Source organism: Bos grunniens, chromosome 24 (assembly GCF_055505025.1).
Source record: "Bos grunniens cultivar Pamir isolate PY7600 chromosome 24, Bosgru_T2T1.0, whole genome shotgun sequence".
Lineage (NCBI taxonomy): Eukaryota > Metazoa > Chordata > Mammalia > Artiodactyla > Bovidae > Bos > Bos grunniens.
The window spans coordinates 35,472,458-35,487,277 of record NC_141188.1 but is presented as its reverse complement, the minus strand read 5'-3'; the positions used below and the strand labels follow the sequence as shown (position 1 = coordinate 35,487,277).

The 14,820-nt window shown below is 39.4% G+C and overlaps 1 non-coding gene across 1 annotated transcript; it reads left to right on the top strand.

Annotated features, from left to right (window-relative positions):
* Positions 1–6,944: 6,944 nt before the first annotated feature.
* On the top strand, positions 6,945–7,051 carry LOC147346040 (U6 spliceosomal RNA). Its single transcript, XR_015154215.1, has one exon. It is a non-coding gene; the product is annotated as a U6 spliceosomal RNA (small nuclear RNA).
* Positions 7,052–14,820: the final 7,769 nt, after the last annotated feature.

Here is a 14,820-nt window from a genome sequence, read left to right as displayed (position 1 = left end):
TATATAGCATTCCTAAAATAACCAAATTATAGAAATGGGGCACAGATTAATTACTTCCAGGGGATAAAGAGGGGATGAGGACAGAAGGGAAATAAGTACAGGTACAAAAGGGCAGCTGAAGGGATCCTTTGGTGACGTTTTTAGTATCTTGAATGAATCTACCAATACCCCAATTGTGACATTGTACTGTGAACTTCCCATGTGGCTCAGTGGTAAAGAATCTGCCTGCTGATACAGGAGATGCCAGAGACATGGGTTTGATCCCTGAGTCCGGAAGACCTCCTGGAGAAGGAAATGGCAATCCACTCCACTATTGTCTGGGGAATCCCATGAACAGAGGAACCTGACAGGCTGCCATCCATGGGGTCACAAAAAGTCAGATGTAACTTGAGTGACTGAGCACAACACATGTTGTACTATAAGCTTCCAAGATGTTACCAGGAAGAGAAACTTTGGTAAAGGGTACATAGGACCTCTGTATTATTTCTTACTGTTGTATGTGAATTTGCAATTATCTCAAAATAAGGTTTATTAAAAATAAGTCATTTCCATTTATAATAGTCCCCCAAATCATAAAATGCTTAAAAATAAATTTAGTGAAAGGCAGGAAAGACTTCTACACTGAAAACTGCCAAATGTTACTTAGAGAAATTAAACAAGACCTAAATAAGTGGAGAAATACATCATGTTTGTGGATAAGAAGACTTAATATTGTTAAGATATCAATTCTGCTGATTCTAAAATGTTATCAGTTCAGTCACTCAGTCGTGTCTGACTCTTTGCAACCCCATGAACTGCAGCACACCAGACTCTCCTGTCCACTACCAACTCCCGGAGCTTGCTAAAACTCATGTCCATCAAGTCAGAGATGCCCTCCAACCATATCATCCTCTGTCATCCCCTTCTTCTCCTGCCTTCAATCTTTCCCAGCATCAAGGTCTTTCCTAATGAGTCAGTTCTTCACATCAGGTGGCCAAAGTATTGGAGCTTCAGCTTCAGCATCATCCTTCCAATGAATAGTCAGGACTGATTTCCTTTATGATTGACTGGTTTGACGTCCTTGCAGTCCAAGGGACTCTCAAGAGTCTTCTCCAACACCACAGTTCAAAAGCATCAATTCTTTGGCAATCAGCTTTCTTTATGGTCCAACTCTCACATCCATACATGACTACTGGAAAAACCATAGCTTTGACTACACAGACCTTAGTCAGCAAAGCAATGTCTCTGCTTTTCAATATGTTATCTACATTTATCATAGCTTTTCTTCCAAGCAGCAAGTGTATTTTAATTTCATGGCTAACATATATACAGAAATTCAAAGAAATAGAATAGCCAAAACAATTTTGGAAAAAAACAACAGCAATATTTGAAGACTGATTTCAAGTCTTACTATAAAACTTATTTAATGAACACAACATACCATTTGTGCTAAAATGGACAAATAGATTAATGGAACATAATAGCAGTCCAAAAGTGGATCCATACATATATGGTCAATTGACTTCTGAAAAAGATATCTATGTAATTCAATGGAAAGAGAGAAAATTAACGGAAATGTACATCTTGATGGGGTGGTGTTATTTACATACTGGTAGTTACATGTTTTGACAAATTTGTCAAAACCCATTGAAAAGTATACTTAAAGTGGATGGAACTGATTGAATGTAAATCATTGTATGTACATGACTATGGGCCCCAATCTGACATCATACAGAAAAATTAATCTGAAATGTACCATCTACCTAAATACAAATGCCAAACTATAAAACTTCTAGAAAAAAAATAAAAAGAGGAAATCTTTACAACTGTGATGCAGGCAGATATTTTGAGTTACAGAAATCACTAATCCTAAAGGAAAAAAGCTGATAAATTTGAAATTCCCCCAATTTTTCTCCTCTTAAATCAATAGTTTGTAATGTTGGCAGCACATTTGAATCATTCAGAGAGTGTAAAAATAAAATGACACGAAAACAAAAATAAAACACGTCTTCCAGATTAATTGAATCATAATGTTTTCCTAAGAATTGTTGATTTAAAGTATGCCTTGGACTTTATTTTCAAAGCATAATCACAAACATATTTGAGGTATAGCTTATATGTCCTTACATCTATAACATATGATATACTTTTCTATTTGTATGTGAGTGCATAAGTGGAGATAGCATGTTGCATATACATACATTTATTTATTCAATTTGCTTCCTTGATTATGTATCAGGGACTGTTAGATGTGTGGTTACACAAGAACAGACAATCCCTGACCAGAATTACATGGGAGTCAGAATTACAGGTGGGATAAAAGTTGTGTAAATATATGGAATAAAGTGAAGACACAAAGGGATCGATTCCTCCTGGTGTGGCTGCCAAGGAGAGCAGTCAGAAGAAAGGGTTTCATTGGAATCACTTTTGAAAGATGGTCAACTGTGGTCAGTTGTCTAGAGACAACTAGATTGACCACAGTCTTTTGCACACGTATGGCAGTCTATGTGTTTTTCAATATCCCAACTAGTATATCTACCTGGTAGTAGAGGAACTTAAGGGAGAAAACCCACTGCACCTTCAGATTAACTCAGATCTCTTATCTCGGGAGGTCCTGGGAGGGAAGAAGAACATCTTCCATCCGCCTTTTGTGTATTATCCCTCTTTTCTCTTTTGCAGCTGGTGAACCCCAACAGCCATGGATTTTCCAAATCTAGTGAAGTCAGGACAGAATTTTTGATAAATGGCCACTTAAGTTCCTTATTAACCTTTTCCTCTGAGTTCTAACTCTTATCTTCTGACTTGTTTCCTATCAGCTTTTATCAAGATTATTAGCCAGGTTAGTTGGAATATACTATTTCGTACTATTTCTGTATCCATTTTTCTTTTTTTTTTTGCTTTTAGAGAATAGGAATCTGTTATACAACTCCTCCAGGCTTCCCCAGTGGCTCAGAGGTAAAAGAATCCATCTGCAATAAGGGAGAGCTGGGTTTGATCCCTGGATTGGAAAAATCCCCTGAAGAAAGAAATAACAACCCACTCCAGTTTTCTTGCCTGGAAAATCTTTTAAATAGAGGAGCCTGGTGGGCTACAGTTCCTGGAGTCGCAAAAAGAGTCAGACATGACTGAGCGACTGAACAACAACAATCAACTCTTCCATCTCCCCCAAAATACAGATAACTAGAAGGGGGCTCATTTATCAGTATATTTGGGAAAATATCCCATAGATAAACTGATTTCAGGACATTGGGGCATTTGATGGGAGGAAACTGTCTCTGCAAAGGATGAATTCTGTACAGATAGCAACAATGAAGGGAGAAAATGATATCCATGGATACTCATTCATACCCTCAGGGCAAGATATATATCTGTTTACCCACTGAATCAACCAAATAAACATACATGTGTGACAAGGCTCATTCCTTCTCTCTGTGCCTGAGGAGAAACAAGGCCTGTGATCCATCTCTGAGGACTCCAGTCACTCCTGAGAAACACGCCCACATCGTATTTACACACCATGGCCTTCCCACTACTTCACCAAATGCCTCCTGGCCTTCCCTCAGTGAGCCAGTCGGGCTCCCAGAAAATTCTTCATTCTTTCCTGACTGTGCCTCCCCAGACAGATGTTCTATATCAAGAACACCAAGTCCTGCCCTGAAGTCCGAGCCAGCAAAAACTCACGAGTGGCCCTTGCCTTTGGGAGATGATGTCATGTATTGTGGAGACGCGTGCTACCATCTCCCCCCGAAGGCGGAAGACGGCGTGGACTCCCCGGGGGCGGGTGGGCCCTCCTTCTCTCTCAGGACAAATGGCTACAGTGTGGCAGCCAGTCTGGGAGAAGGTCTCTTGTCTCCCAGCATCCCCAGCAGTGGAGCCACAGCTCTGTAACTGTTTCCGTTCCCAACCCCTCTGCTTGCAGGACATTCTTCTCTTTAGGAGAGTGCAGCAGGGTGAGCAGGGCTCCCAGAATCTGGGCCCCACTATCTGGCCAGATGCAGGGTTTCCCGTGTCTGCAGGGTCGTCTGATAATGGAAGACACGTAAGAACCCAGCAGTCTGAGGGAAGTGCTCTGAGCAACATAAAGTCCCAAAGCCGAGCACTCTTGGTGATAGGGCTGGCCCCAAGGGCCTCACTTACTCTGTGTGCACTCACACTTTCATTTACACCAGCATCACAGTGAGCTCTCCAATTTCTGAGCCCACAGCCAACAGAAGTCCTCAGTTCTTAGGGGATCTTAGAGCCACAGAGACAGGCCTAGTGACGTTGCCTAGAACATAGTACACAGGCATAGTAGGTGCTTGTGTGTGTGTATGTGCTAAGTCACTTCAGTTGCGGCTGACTATTTGTGACCCCATGGACTGTAGCCCACAAGGCTCCTCTGTCCATGGGATTCTCCAGGCAAGGAGACTGGAGTGCTTGCCATTTCCTCCTTCAGGGGATCTTCCCAACCCAGGGATCAAACCCACCTCTCTTATGTGTCCTACGTTGGCAGGTGAGTGCTTTACCACTAGTGCTACCTGGGAAGCTCAGACAATTAATACAGTCAATGTTCATAGACTGAGTTATCAGGTTAAATGCTGGTTAGAAAGGCTACTGCTTTTTCTAAAGTCACCCTGCTTATTTAACTTATGTGCAGAGTACATCATGAGAAATGCTGGACTCTATGAAGCGCAAGCTGGAATCAAGATTGCTGGGAGAAATATCAATAACCTCAGATATGCAGATGACACCACCCTTACAGCAGAAAGTGAAGAAGAATTAAAGAGCCTCTTGATGAAAGTGAAAGAGGAGAGTGAAAATGTTGGCTTAAAACTCAACATTCAGAAAACTAAGATCATGCCATCTGGTCCCATCACTTCATGGCAAATAGATGGGGAAATAGTGGAAACAGTGATAGACTTTATTTGGGGGGGCTCCAAAATCATTGCAGATGGTGACTGCAGCCATGATATTAAAAGATGCTTGCTCTTTGGAAGAAAAGTTATGACCAACCTAGACAGCTTATTAAAAATCAGAGACATTACTTTGCCAACAAAGGTCTGTATAGTCAAAACTATGGTTTTTCCACTAGTCATGTATAGATGTGAGAGTTGGACTTTTTTGAACTGTGGTGTTGGAGAAGACTCTTGAGAGTCCCTTGGACAGCAAGGAGATCCAATCAGTCCATCCTAAAGGAAATCAGTCCTGAATATTCATTGGAAGGAGTGATGCTGGAGCTGAAACTCCAATACTTTGGCCAATTGATGTGAAGAACTGACTCATCTGAAAAGACCCTGATGTTGGGAAAGATTGAAGGCAGGAGAAGAAGGGGATGACAGAGGATGAGATGGTTGGATGGCATCCCCAACTTGATGGACGTGAGTTTGAGTAAGCTCCAGGAGTTGGTGATGGACAGGGAGGCCTGGTGTGCTGCAGTCCATGGGGTCACAAAGAGTCTGACACGACTTAGCCACTGAACTGAACTGAGAAAGGCTACTGAAGAACGTTGAGAGCATGCAATTTATTTTAAAATTATTAATGTTCAGAAACATTTCGATTTGTAAAAAGTCTTATGCCAAAAAAGAGGTCAATTTCAATAGATGGAAATACACTTCTCTAGAACACCTCATTTCCTCTCAGTTCTAGATGACGAAAACATTATTTTAAACAATAATGCACAATTAAAATAAAACTCCAGGCCCTGGACCACAGCACTGGCTCACAGTTCTCTAAATAATCAGAAAGATAGAGTTTACATATATATAAATTCTGTGTATTTTACTTTTTTGGTGGTCATCTCAATCAGAAATCTGAATTCATTGGGATGGTCCCATGATGGAGTCAGACATGCTGAAGGACACATGACCTAGGCTGAGTGGTTTCCTCTGCCATAGAAAGGATACAGCATTGCTTATCACACAGAAAGGTATTAGAGCAACACAATTAAAACCCTTTGGATTAAGTCCCATTAAATTTGAATGTGGATAGACTCTCTAGTGAGTCTATCCACAATAATAATACCTTTGTATTATTCATAAAGGCTTAAGAAATCAAGAACCATATAAACCACATTGTTTGGAGCAGGAATGCGAAAGTAAGCAAATAAACTGTCTTTAAGCCATATCAAACATTAGAAAAGCATTTATTTGCATATAGATAAATGATATGACTGCCTCTGCCTAGAACCATTTTTTCACTTTCTTCTTTTTTTTCTAACTTTTAAGTACACTTTAAGTTGTGCCTTAACTGTCACTCCCCATGGGAAGCTGACCCCTAGACCAAGTGACTCACTCCTATTATATATTCTTAGACGAGCATACGTCCTCCGTTATTTTAATTGCTTGTTTATTATTGGTCTTTCATGCCTGGCAGCAAGTTCCACGGTAGCAGTGATGTCCTTAGCACTTATCATGATCCTTGGCACACTGCCAAAAGGTATTTATTAAGTGAATGTGTGAATGATTAAGTGGTATACTAACTTCAAATAATAGGTCCCTCTAAGAAATTTCTTCTGAAGAAGTCACTAAATAGATGAAACATTCATTTCTTTAACCTTCTTCTAGATTTCTTTCAGTGATTATTTATTAAATGCCTACTTTATATCAAACTCTATTAGGTGATAAAGTAGACACATTTCTTGGCCCAATACAACTCCTCGCATCCCACACAGGTGCCTACAGAACCCCCATAATGCTTTGCAGCACTTATCTATTAACATATTGGTCTTCACAGCTAGGCTGTACACACTTAGAACTCAAAGTCAGCTCTTGGTCGTCTTACATCACCATCGCCTTGCACGGTAAGACAGAGTAAGTACTTCATGATTATATGTAGAGTGGTGAATGAAATATTTTAAATGACACAGTTTTTTGGAAATCAACTTGCAAAAATGAGTCCCTTAAAATACATACACCCAGTCATTGCAAATGTGTCTAAATCATTCAAATTTGTACAAAAATATCGGTCTAAAAATATTCATTATTTATGTGCTCGCTTCGGCAGCACATATACTAAAATTGGAACGATACAGAGAAGATTAGCATGGCCCCTGCGCAAGGATGACACGCAAATTCGTGAAGCGTTCCATATTTTTAATAGCAAATGAAGCAACTGACAAACACCTAATCTCAAAAATATACAAGCAACTCCTACAGCTCAACTCCAGAAAAATAAATGACCCAATCAAAAAATGGGCCAAAGAACTAAATAGACATTTCTCCAAAGAAGACATACAGATGGCTAACAAACACATGAAAAGATGCTCAACATCACTCATTATCAGAGAAATGCAAATCAAGACCACTATGAGGTACCATTTCACACCAGTCAGAATGGCTGTGATCCAAAAGTCTACAAATAATAAATATTGGAGAGGGTGTGGAGAAAAGGGAACCCTCTTACACTGTTGGTGGGAATGCAAACTAGTACAGTCACTATGGAGAACAGTGTGGAGATTCCTTAAAAAACTGGAAATAGAACTGCCTTATGATCCAGCAATCCCACTGCTGGGCATACACACTGAGGAAACCAGAAGGGAAAGAGACACGTGTACCCCAATGTTCATCGCAGCACTGTTTATAATAGCCAGGACATGGAAGCAACCTAGATGTCCATCAGCAGATGAATGGATAAGAAAGCGGTGGTACATATACACAATGGAGTATTACTCAGCCATTAAAAAGAATTCATTTGAATCAGTTCTAATGAGGTGGATGAAACTGGAGCCTATTATTCAGAGTGAAGTAAGCCAGAAGGAAAAACACCAATACAGTATACTAACACATATATATGGAATTTAGAAAGATGATAACAATAACCCTGTGTACGAGACAGCAAAAGAGACACTGATGTATGGAACAGTCTTATGGACTCTGTGGGAGAGGGAGAGGGTGGGAAGATTTGGGAGAATGGCATTGAAACATGTAAAATATCATGTATGAAACGAGATGCCAGTCCAGGTTCAATGCACGATACTGGATGCTTGGGGCTAGTGCACTGGGACGACCCAGAGGGATGGTATGGGGAGGGAGGAGGGAGGAGGGTTCAGGATGGGGAGCACATGTATACCTGTGATGGATTCATTTTGATATTTAGCAAAACTAATACAATTATGTAAAGTTTAAAAATAAAATAAAATTTTAAAAAAAAGAAAAAAAATATTCATTATTTATAAGGACAAAACTGGGAGCCAGCTAAATGGCCATCTGCAGAGAGAAGGGTAAATAGTCTCTATTATACACGTCTACATGCTGGGATACTGCCCATTCATTAAAATGACTCTAAGAAAGAGTATAGGAAATTGATTATGAAATCACATTAAACTGAAAAATAAGTATGAAAACTGTATTTTAAGTGCTGCATTTTTTTGTTGTTGTTTTTAAAATTAATGCCTAATCAAAGCTTTAGGAAACAAAATAGCTGAATGAAAATATACCAAAATTTCATGCATTTTGTGAGTAACTAATAGGTATTTTGTTCTAACTTCCTTATGTGTAATTTCCACATTTTCTTAAATCATATTTTCTCACTTTATAACAAATAATATCACTAAAGACTTCCATTTCCAGCCATCATGGAGTAACAGGAAACAAATTTTCCTTTCCATGTTAAACTACTATAAAGCTAGACAAAACATATGAAATAACCACTTTAGGTAACCCACAACAGGTAGCTTAAGAGGATAATCCTTAGACAAGATAAACATATGAGGTTATCCCTATGAATGCCCTAGCTCACTGCCTGGAGAGAATTTCAAGGTTACAGCACAAGGAAGCAGAACCTACACATAGCCTGGAGGGCGTCCTGAGTTGAGAAAGCAGAGTTTTTAAGGCTCACCCACTTTGCAGCATGTATTGATATTTTGCTCCTTATTGCCAATTAATACTCTATGGATACATCATATTTCGTTTATTCATCAGTTGATGACCATTTTATACTGCTTCAACTTTGGGGCTATTATTAATAATGTAGAAATTTCTGAGCAAACATGTTTTCAGTTCTTTGGATGGATATCTATGAGTGGAATTGCAAAATGGTAACTATAAGTTCAACATTTTGATGGGGAAGTTTCCACCAGCAGATAATAAGAACTACAACTTTTCACATTCTTATGAATGTTTGTTGTCACCTGTTGTTAATTTTAGGCATCCTAGTTGTGTGAAGTAATATATCATTATGGTTTTTGGTTTGCATCTCCCTAATGGTTAATGATGCTAAGCATTTTTTCATGGGTTTATGGGCATTTGTATATATTTTTTGGTGAAATGTCTATTCAAATCCTTTGCCCATCTTTAAATTTGATTTATTCATCTTTTTATTTGTATGTTTTGTTGAAAAGACTAGTCTTTGTCTATGGAATATTCTTTCAGTGGTTTTTAGAGATAAAAACTGAAACTCTCTTCCTACCTACAGCCAGCTCTCCATGCAGGGGCAGTCTTTTGTTTTTAATTTTTAAAATTTATTTTTAATTGAAGGATAATTGCTTTCCAGTATTGTGTTGGTTTCTGCCAAACATCAACATGAATCAGCCATAGGTATACATATGTCCCCTCCCTCTTGAACTTCTCTCCCACCTCCCACCCTATCCCACCCCTCTAGGTTGTCATACAGTCTTCATAATTAAAAAAAATTTTTTTTTCATGTATTTATTTTGGCCACACCACATGGCATGTGGGATCTTAAGTTTCCCTACTGGGATCAAACCTGTGCCCCTTGCAGTAGAAGTGCAGAGTCTTAACCACTGGATCACCAGGGAAGTCCCAATGTGTCTTCATTTTATGAAACAGGCTGCTAAGGCCTGAGGAAACCAGTTATACATTGCAGAGATAACTGGAAATGTCAGCATCATTGGAATGCTATTCCAGTATCTTGCATCATGCATCCAATGCTATGTGACCTTGAACGTGTTTGTCCCTCAACACTTGAGTTTCTTGTTGCAAAATACAATTCTTACTAGAGATAAGGAGAGCCAGAAATTGTACTTACGGCCTCTTTACACATTGTCATATGCTTGCTAAGCTAATTTAAAAAAAAACTACACTGTGATTTAGAGGTTTCTTTAAACTCTCTTGACAGCTTTAGAGTCAGCTCTCCTCTATCTTCTCCATTCTAGTCTGTCTTTTTTAAGGGTAGGAATTGAAAAACTCCAGCAGGCTTAGAGAAATGAAATGTAGTCCTGATATCTTCTGTAATTGACACATATTCTGTTCAGGAAGAAAATCGCTCCTTGTCCTTCAAATTTGGGAAGAAATTTTTCAACAAGTTGACCAACATTCTCCCTTCTCCCACAAGTGAGGACACATTAGCTGTTAGCCTTCAAGTAGACCTGCATCCATGCCCCTCAGATCTGATGTGGGCTAGTTATCTAAAAAACCAGGTAGCAGAGGCTGCTGGGTAGACCAGAAAGCCACATTGAAGCAAGCTGTAAAAACTGTTCTTTGTATAATAGGTTCTGTGTCAGAATTGTGGTGGATACCTTGACCTCTATGGGTTGAAAGCAGAGAGGGTCCCATGCCTAATTTGTCAAATCCATTGATTTAATAGATAGCACCACTGTACATCCATGAATGGCCAACTAGTTCTCCATTAAACAGACATGTGCAAAGATTCATAAATTGCTGCAAGACTCTCTGTAACAAATCTCTTTGCTCCTCTGGAGGGCAAAACGTAAGTGTTACAGTAATGAAACATTTATGATTTTCCTAGAAAATCTTTAAATAACAACAGTTCTGAATGTCCTCCTTTTCCTTGACCATTCCTCAAGATTTCAGAGCAAGCTCTATTGTACAGAAAAAATGTGAATCTGTATTCTCTCTTAACACTTGCTAAAATTCTTCCTTCATAGACATTCCCACTAGAAAATGTCAACAAAAACTGACTCCTCTACAAGTTTTTAGATAATCCATCCAAGTAGCACATAAGCCTCAGGTCTCCCTGGGAAAAAAAATGATAATGATTGTAATAAAAATTTCCAACTGCAGTGCTGGAGAAGATGCATGAGACTCCCTTGGACAGTAAGGAGATCAAACCAGCCAATCTTAAAGGAAATCAACCCTGAGTATTCATTGAAAGGACTGATGCTGAAGCTGAAGTGCCAATATTTTGGCCACTTGATGCGAAGAACCAACTCGTTGGAAAAGACCTTGATGCTATGAAAGACTGAAGGCAAGAGGAGAAAATACAAAAGAGGATGAGATGGTTGGATGGCATCATCAACTCAATGGACATGAGTTTGAGCAAAGTCTGGAAGAGAGCAAAGGACAGGGAAGCCTTGCATGCTGCAGTCCATGGGGTTGCAAAGAGTTAGACACGACTTGGCAACTGAATAACAAGGATAAAACTTTTAAAGAAAAGAGTCAAAGTAAAAAACAATCCCAAGAATTCAGAATTCACAACATTGAGGCTATTTGAAATTTTTATATGAATAGCTATCTAGTCCCCTTAAAAAATAAACATATTGTTCCTTTTAATTACTTCAAGGACATTATGAGAATGGTCAGCCTTTTAGAACTCCTTTAGAGTCTGAGATTTTTTTTTTTTTTCAAAAAAAAAAAAAACTATTTTATTCTAATTAGAAACTATAAAAATATGGGTAAAGGGTAAGTTTCCCAAATGACTAATTCTAGTTTAAAATTTGAAATTATTAGTTTAATTGCCACTACACCTAATTCCAATTCTATTTCTTAAAAAATAATGTACATTGCTCTACAAAAATTGTTTCCTGCAATGAGCACATTATCTGTGGAATCATTAAGAAGTGAAAACCTCACAGGATAGGTGTTATTATTCTCATTTTACAAAGAAACTCTTAAAAATTGTGTCATTTTCAAGGATCCACAGCAGACATTTTAACCAAGGTCATTGGCTTTGAATGCAACCATACATGACATGGGATGAAACATTATTTGCAATCAATATTGGTTTAAATCAGCAATGGCAAGATTAATAACTTTGGCATTGATAGTTTTGGTGTAGTTGACATTAATGTCAATAATAAATAAAGAGAATGTTGATTTTGAAGGAAGCTTGAAACTTCGAAGGCAATAAAGACTTTGGCATGGAGGAGGGCTCCTTTCTGAAGGACACATTTAGAAGAGGCATGAAGTTAGTTGATATCCTGAGTCGTTGCCAGGATAATCACATACTCAGGGGTATGTAAGTAAGGATCCTTTTCTCCCAGCAGCCAGGGCTCAGATATCCTAGATTCTGATTATCTCTCTCCTTGATGTTACAGCCTCTGGGGCCAGGAGTCCAGCCTGCAAACAGCTCCTCAATTACCCATTTACAGAAGACTCTAGTGTAGCACACTTGACATGTCCAGATCTCATGTTATCTTCCCTTTGATCTATAGCAGTGTTTTAGCTTTGTCAAAACACAGCAGTCAGTGGGGACAGATGTTTTTAGGCTATTATAAAAGCCTAGTTAATTAAGTCATTCAATCCTTCATAAAAATCACCCATGATGGTAATTTGGTCTTCACTTGGCTGAATAAAACCAAGAGGAATTCTGATACAACTAGTAAGCTACATCCAGTCTCTAAGTACCTAGCACCTCTTCCTCTCTCTGTATTTCTACTTTTAAAATATGCCTTAGAGATTGGGAAGCTTTTAGGTCAAAGTATACAAAAGAACCAGTAACTATTTCTCAGTGTTGATTATACTCAACATGAACCTGAAAGTATACAGCAAACTCCAGAGCAAACTCCAGGTGGCCCCTTACGTAGACTTTGTCTGGAGAATTCTAACTCATCCCTCAGGATTCTGATCCTAGTTCTGCCTCATCACTTAGCCACTCTGAGCTCAATTTTTTCCCCTGTTAAATGAAGGAATTGGATGAAATAATAGAACTCTAGATCATTTCCCACTTCCAGATTCTATGATTTCTAAATGATTACTGGGAAAACAGCTTCCCACTTTTACTGAAGCTCTCATCCTATCACTTATGCCCAAGTGGAGACTGGGTGTGTTTAAATTTGGGGGAGTAGAAGGTAAGGAAGGGGGCCAGGAAGGTGAGAATAAAGTTCAAGGTCAATCAAAGCCCAGGCTGTGGTTTCCTGTCTGTCCTGGAAATGGGGTTTTCCCAAGCTTCAGAGCCAGAGTCTTACTTGTTCCCCTATTAAGGATAACAATCAACATAATTAACAATGGGTGTGCACCACACAATCCAAAAGTCCAAAGGTATTTGGCAACAGAAGTTTCATAAAGGAACCGTTGGCTCCCTTTTGTCTGTGGTTAGGTACAGACGAAAAATAGAAAAGTCAATTAAAATGATCTGAGAACTCTCCATCACTTTTTTTTTTTTTAATGAAAATAATCCCAGGCTACACAGTTCATTTGAAGACACTAACTAGTAGCTGTTAGTGTTTGCAGATATTTACTGGGCCCTGTGAGATGAGATGGTTGTTTACAGAACCTCCTTATTCCAGAGGATTCTGGGCTACCTAAGCAACTTAACTGTTGGCACAGGATGTGCTTTTTGAGCACACGAAAGAGCAGGCCCTCCAGTGTCTCCCATGAGGTACTGTGTGGGAGGGAAACTCAGTCTTGGCCAAAGCACTGTCCCACGGTGAAGGGCCTGCCATGACCTCGAGGAGAATGAGTCAAATGGCATCAACTCCATGAGAACAGCTATATTTGTAACAGAAATCAGATGATTGAAAAGACATGGCTTGGGTCAGGAGCCAGGGTACCATGTATTCATGCTGAGTGCCTACTATGTGCCAGAAGTATTCCTTGGGATTAGGAAGCAATGTGGGAACAAGGCCAAAGGGTCCCAGCCCTTAATGGAACTTAGGAGGCAGATTTTTAAGGGACTAGGCCCAAGCTATGCTTTCCTGGCTGTGCAGATATCAGGATTTCCCAAGCTTCAGAGATGCTGGGTCTTAAAATCATGACAAACTGAATGATGGAGAAGTACAAGATGAAAAGGAAGACAGGTTGGTCAGTTTTCAATGGCATGTGATCTCAAACAACATCCATTTTTTCAGGACCTCAGGGGGATTCATAGAAGCCTCAAGGTTAAAAATAGGAATAAGTGTGGCCACTTTCTTGGTCTCAGTGATACAATAGGGACCAGGTAAGTGCCATACATTTTCTCATGTTAAACAAGGGTCAGACACTGGGCTCTCCACTTTGGAAAGGCTGATGATCCATAAACCTTTAGAGTGTTGGGAGGGTGGAGTTTGGATATAGAATATGCATTCATTTGCAAAAACAGAAAGACTCAGTGAGATGAAGGATCACTAATTTGTCTTGTATCAAACTCTGAGAGTAGCCTCATTCTCTTTGTTCTCCTCTCCCATTACAGTTTTTTTGGCCAGACATGGTGTCACTGGGGCTTGACTATGGGGACTGTGTAATTTTACTAATGTTAAGAGAGTTCTGTAACCCACTGTGTAAAGAAGTTACAAGAAAGTATTAAAATTCCCACTAAATGTGGATTTTCTTGGACAACTAACTAAGCAACTCAGTAGACTAAGCAAAGATTTAGTTTTAAGAGATCTAAAAATAGTGGCCACCAGCATCTTTGTAATCATCTTTGTTAATTGATGATTAATAACAAATTGAAAGGACAAATTCATTTGTGGGGTATTTATTAATATCTATGCAAAGCTGCTGCTACTGCTGCTAAGTCACTTCAGTCGTGTCCGACTCTGTGCGACACCAGGCTCCCCCGTCCCTGGGATTCTCCAGGCAAGAACACTGGAGTGGGTTGCCATTTCCTTCTCCAATGCATGAAAGTGAAAAGTGAAAGTGAAGTCGCTCAGTCGTGCCCAACTCTTAGCGACCCTATGGACTGAAGCCTACCAGGCTCCTCTGTCCATGGATTTTCCAGGCAAGAGTACTAGAGTGGGGTGCCATTGCC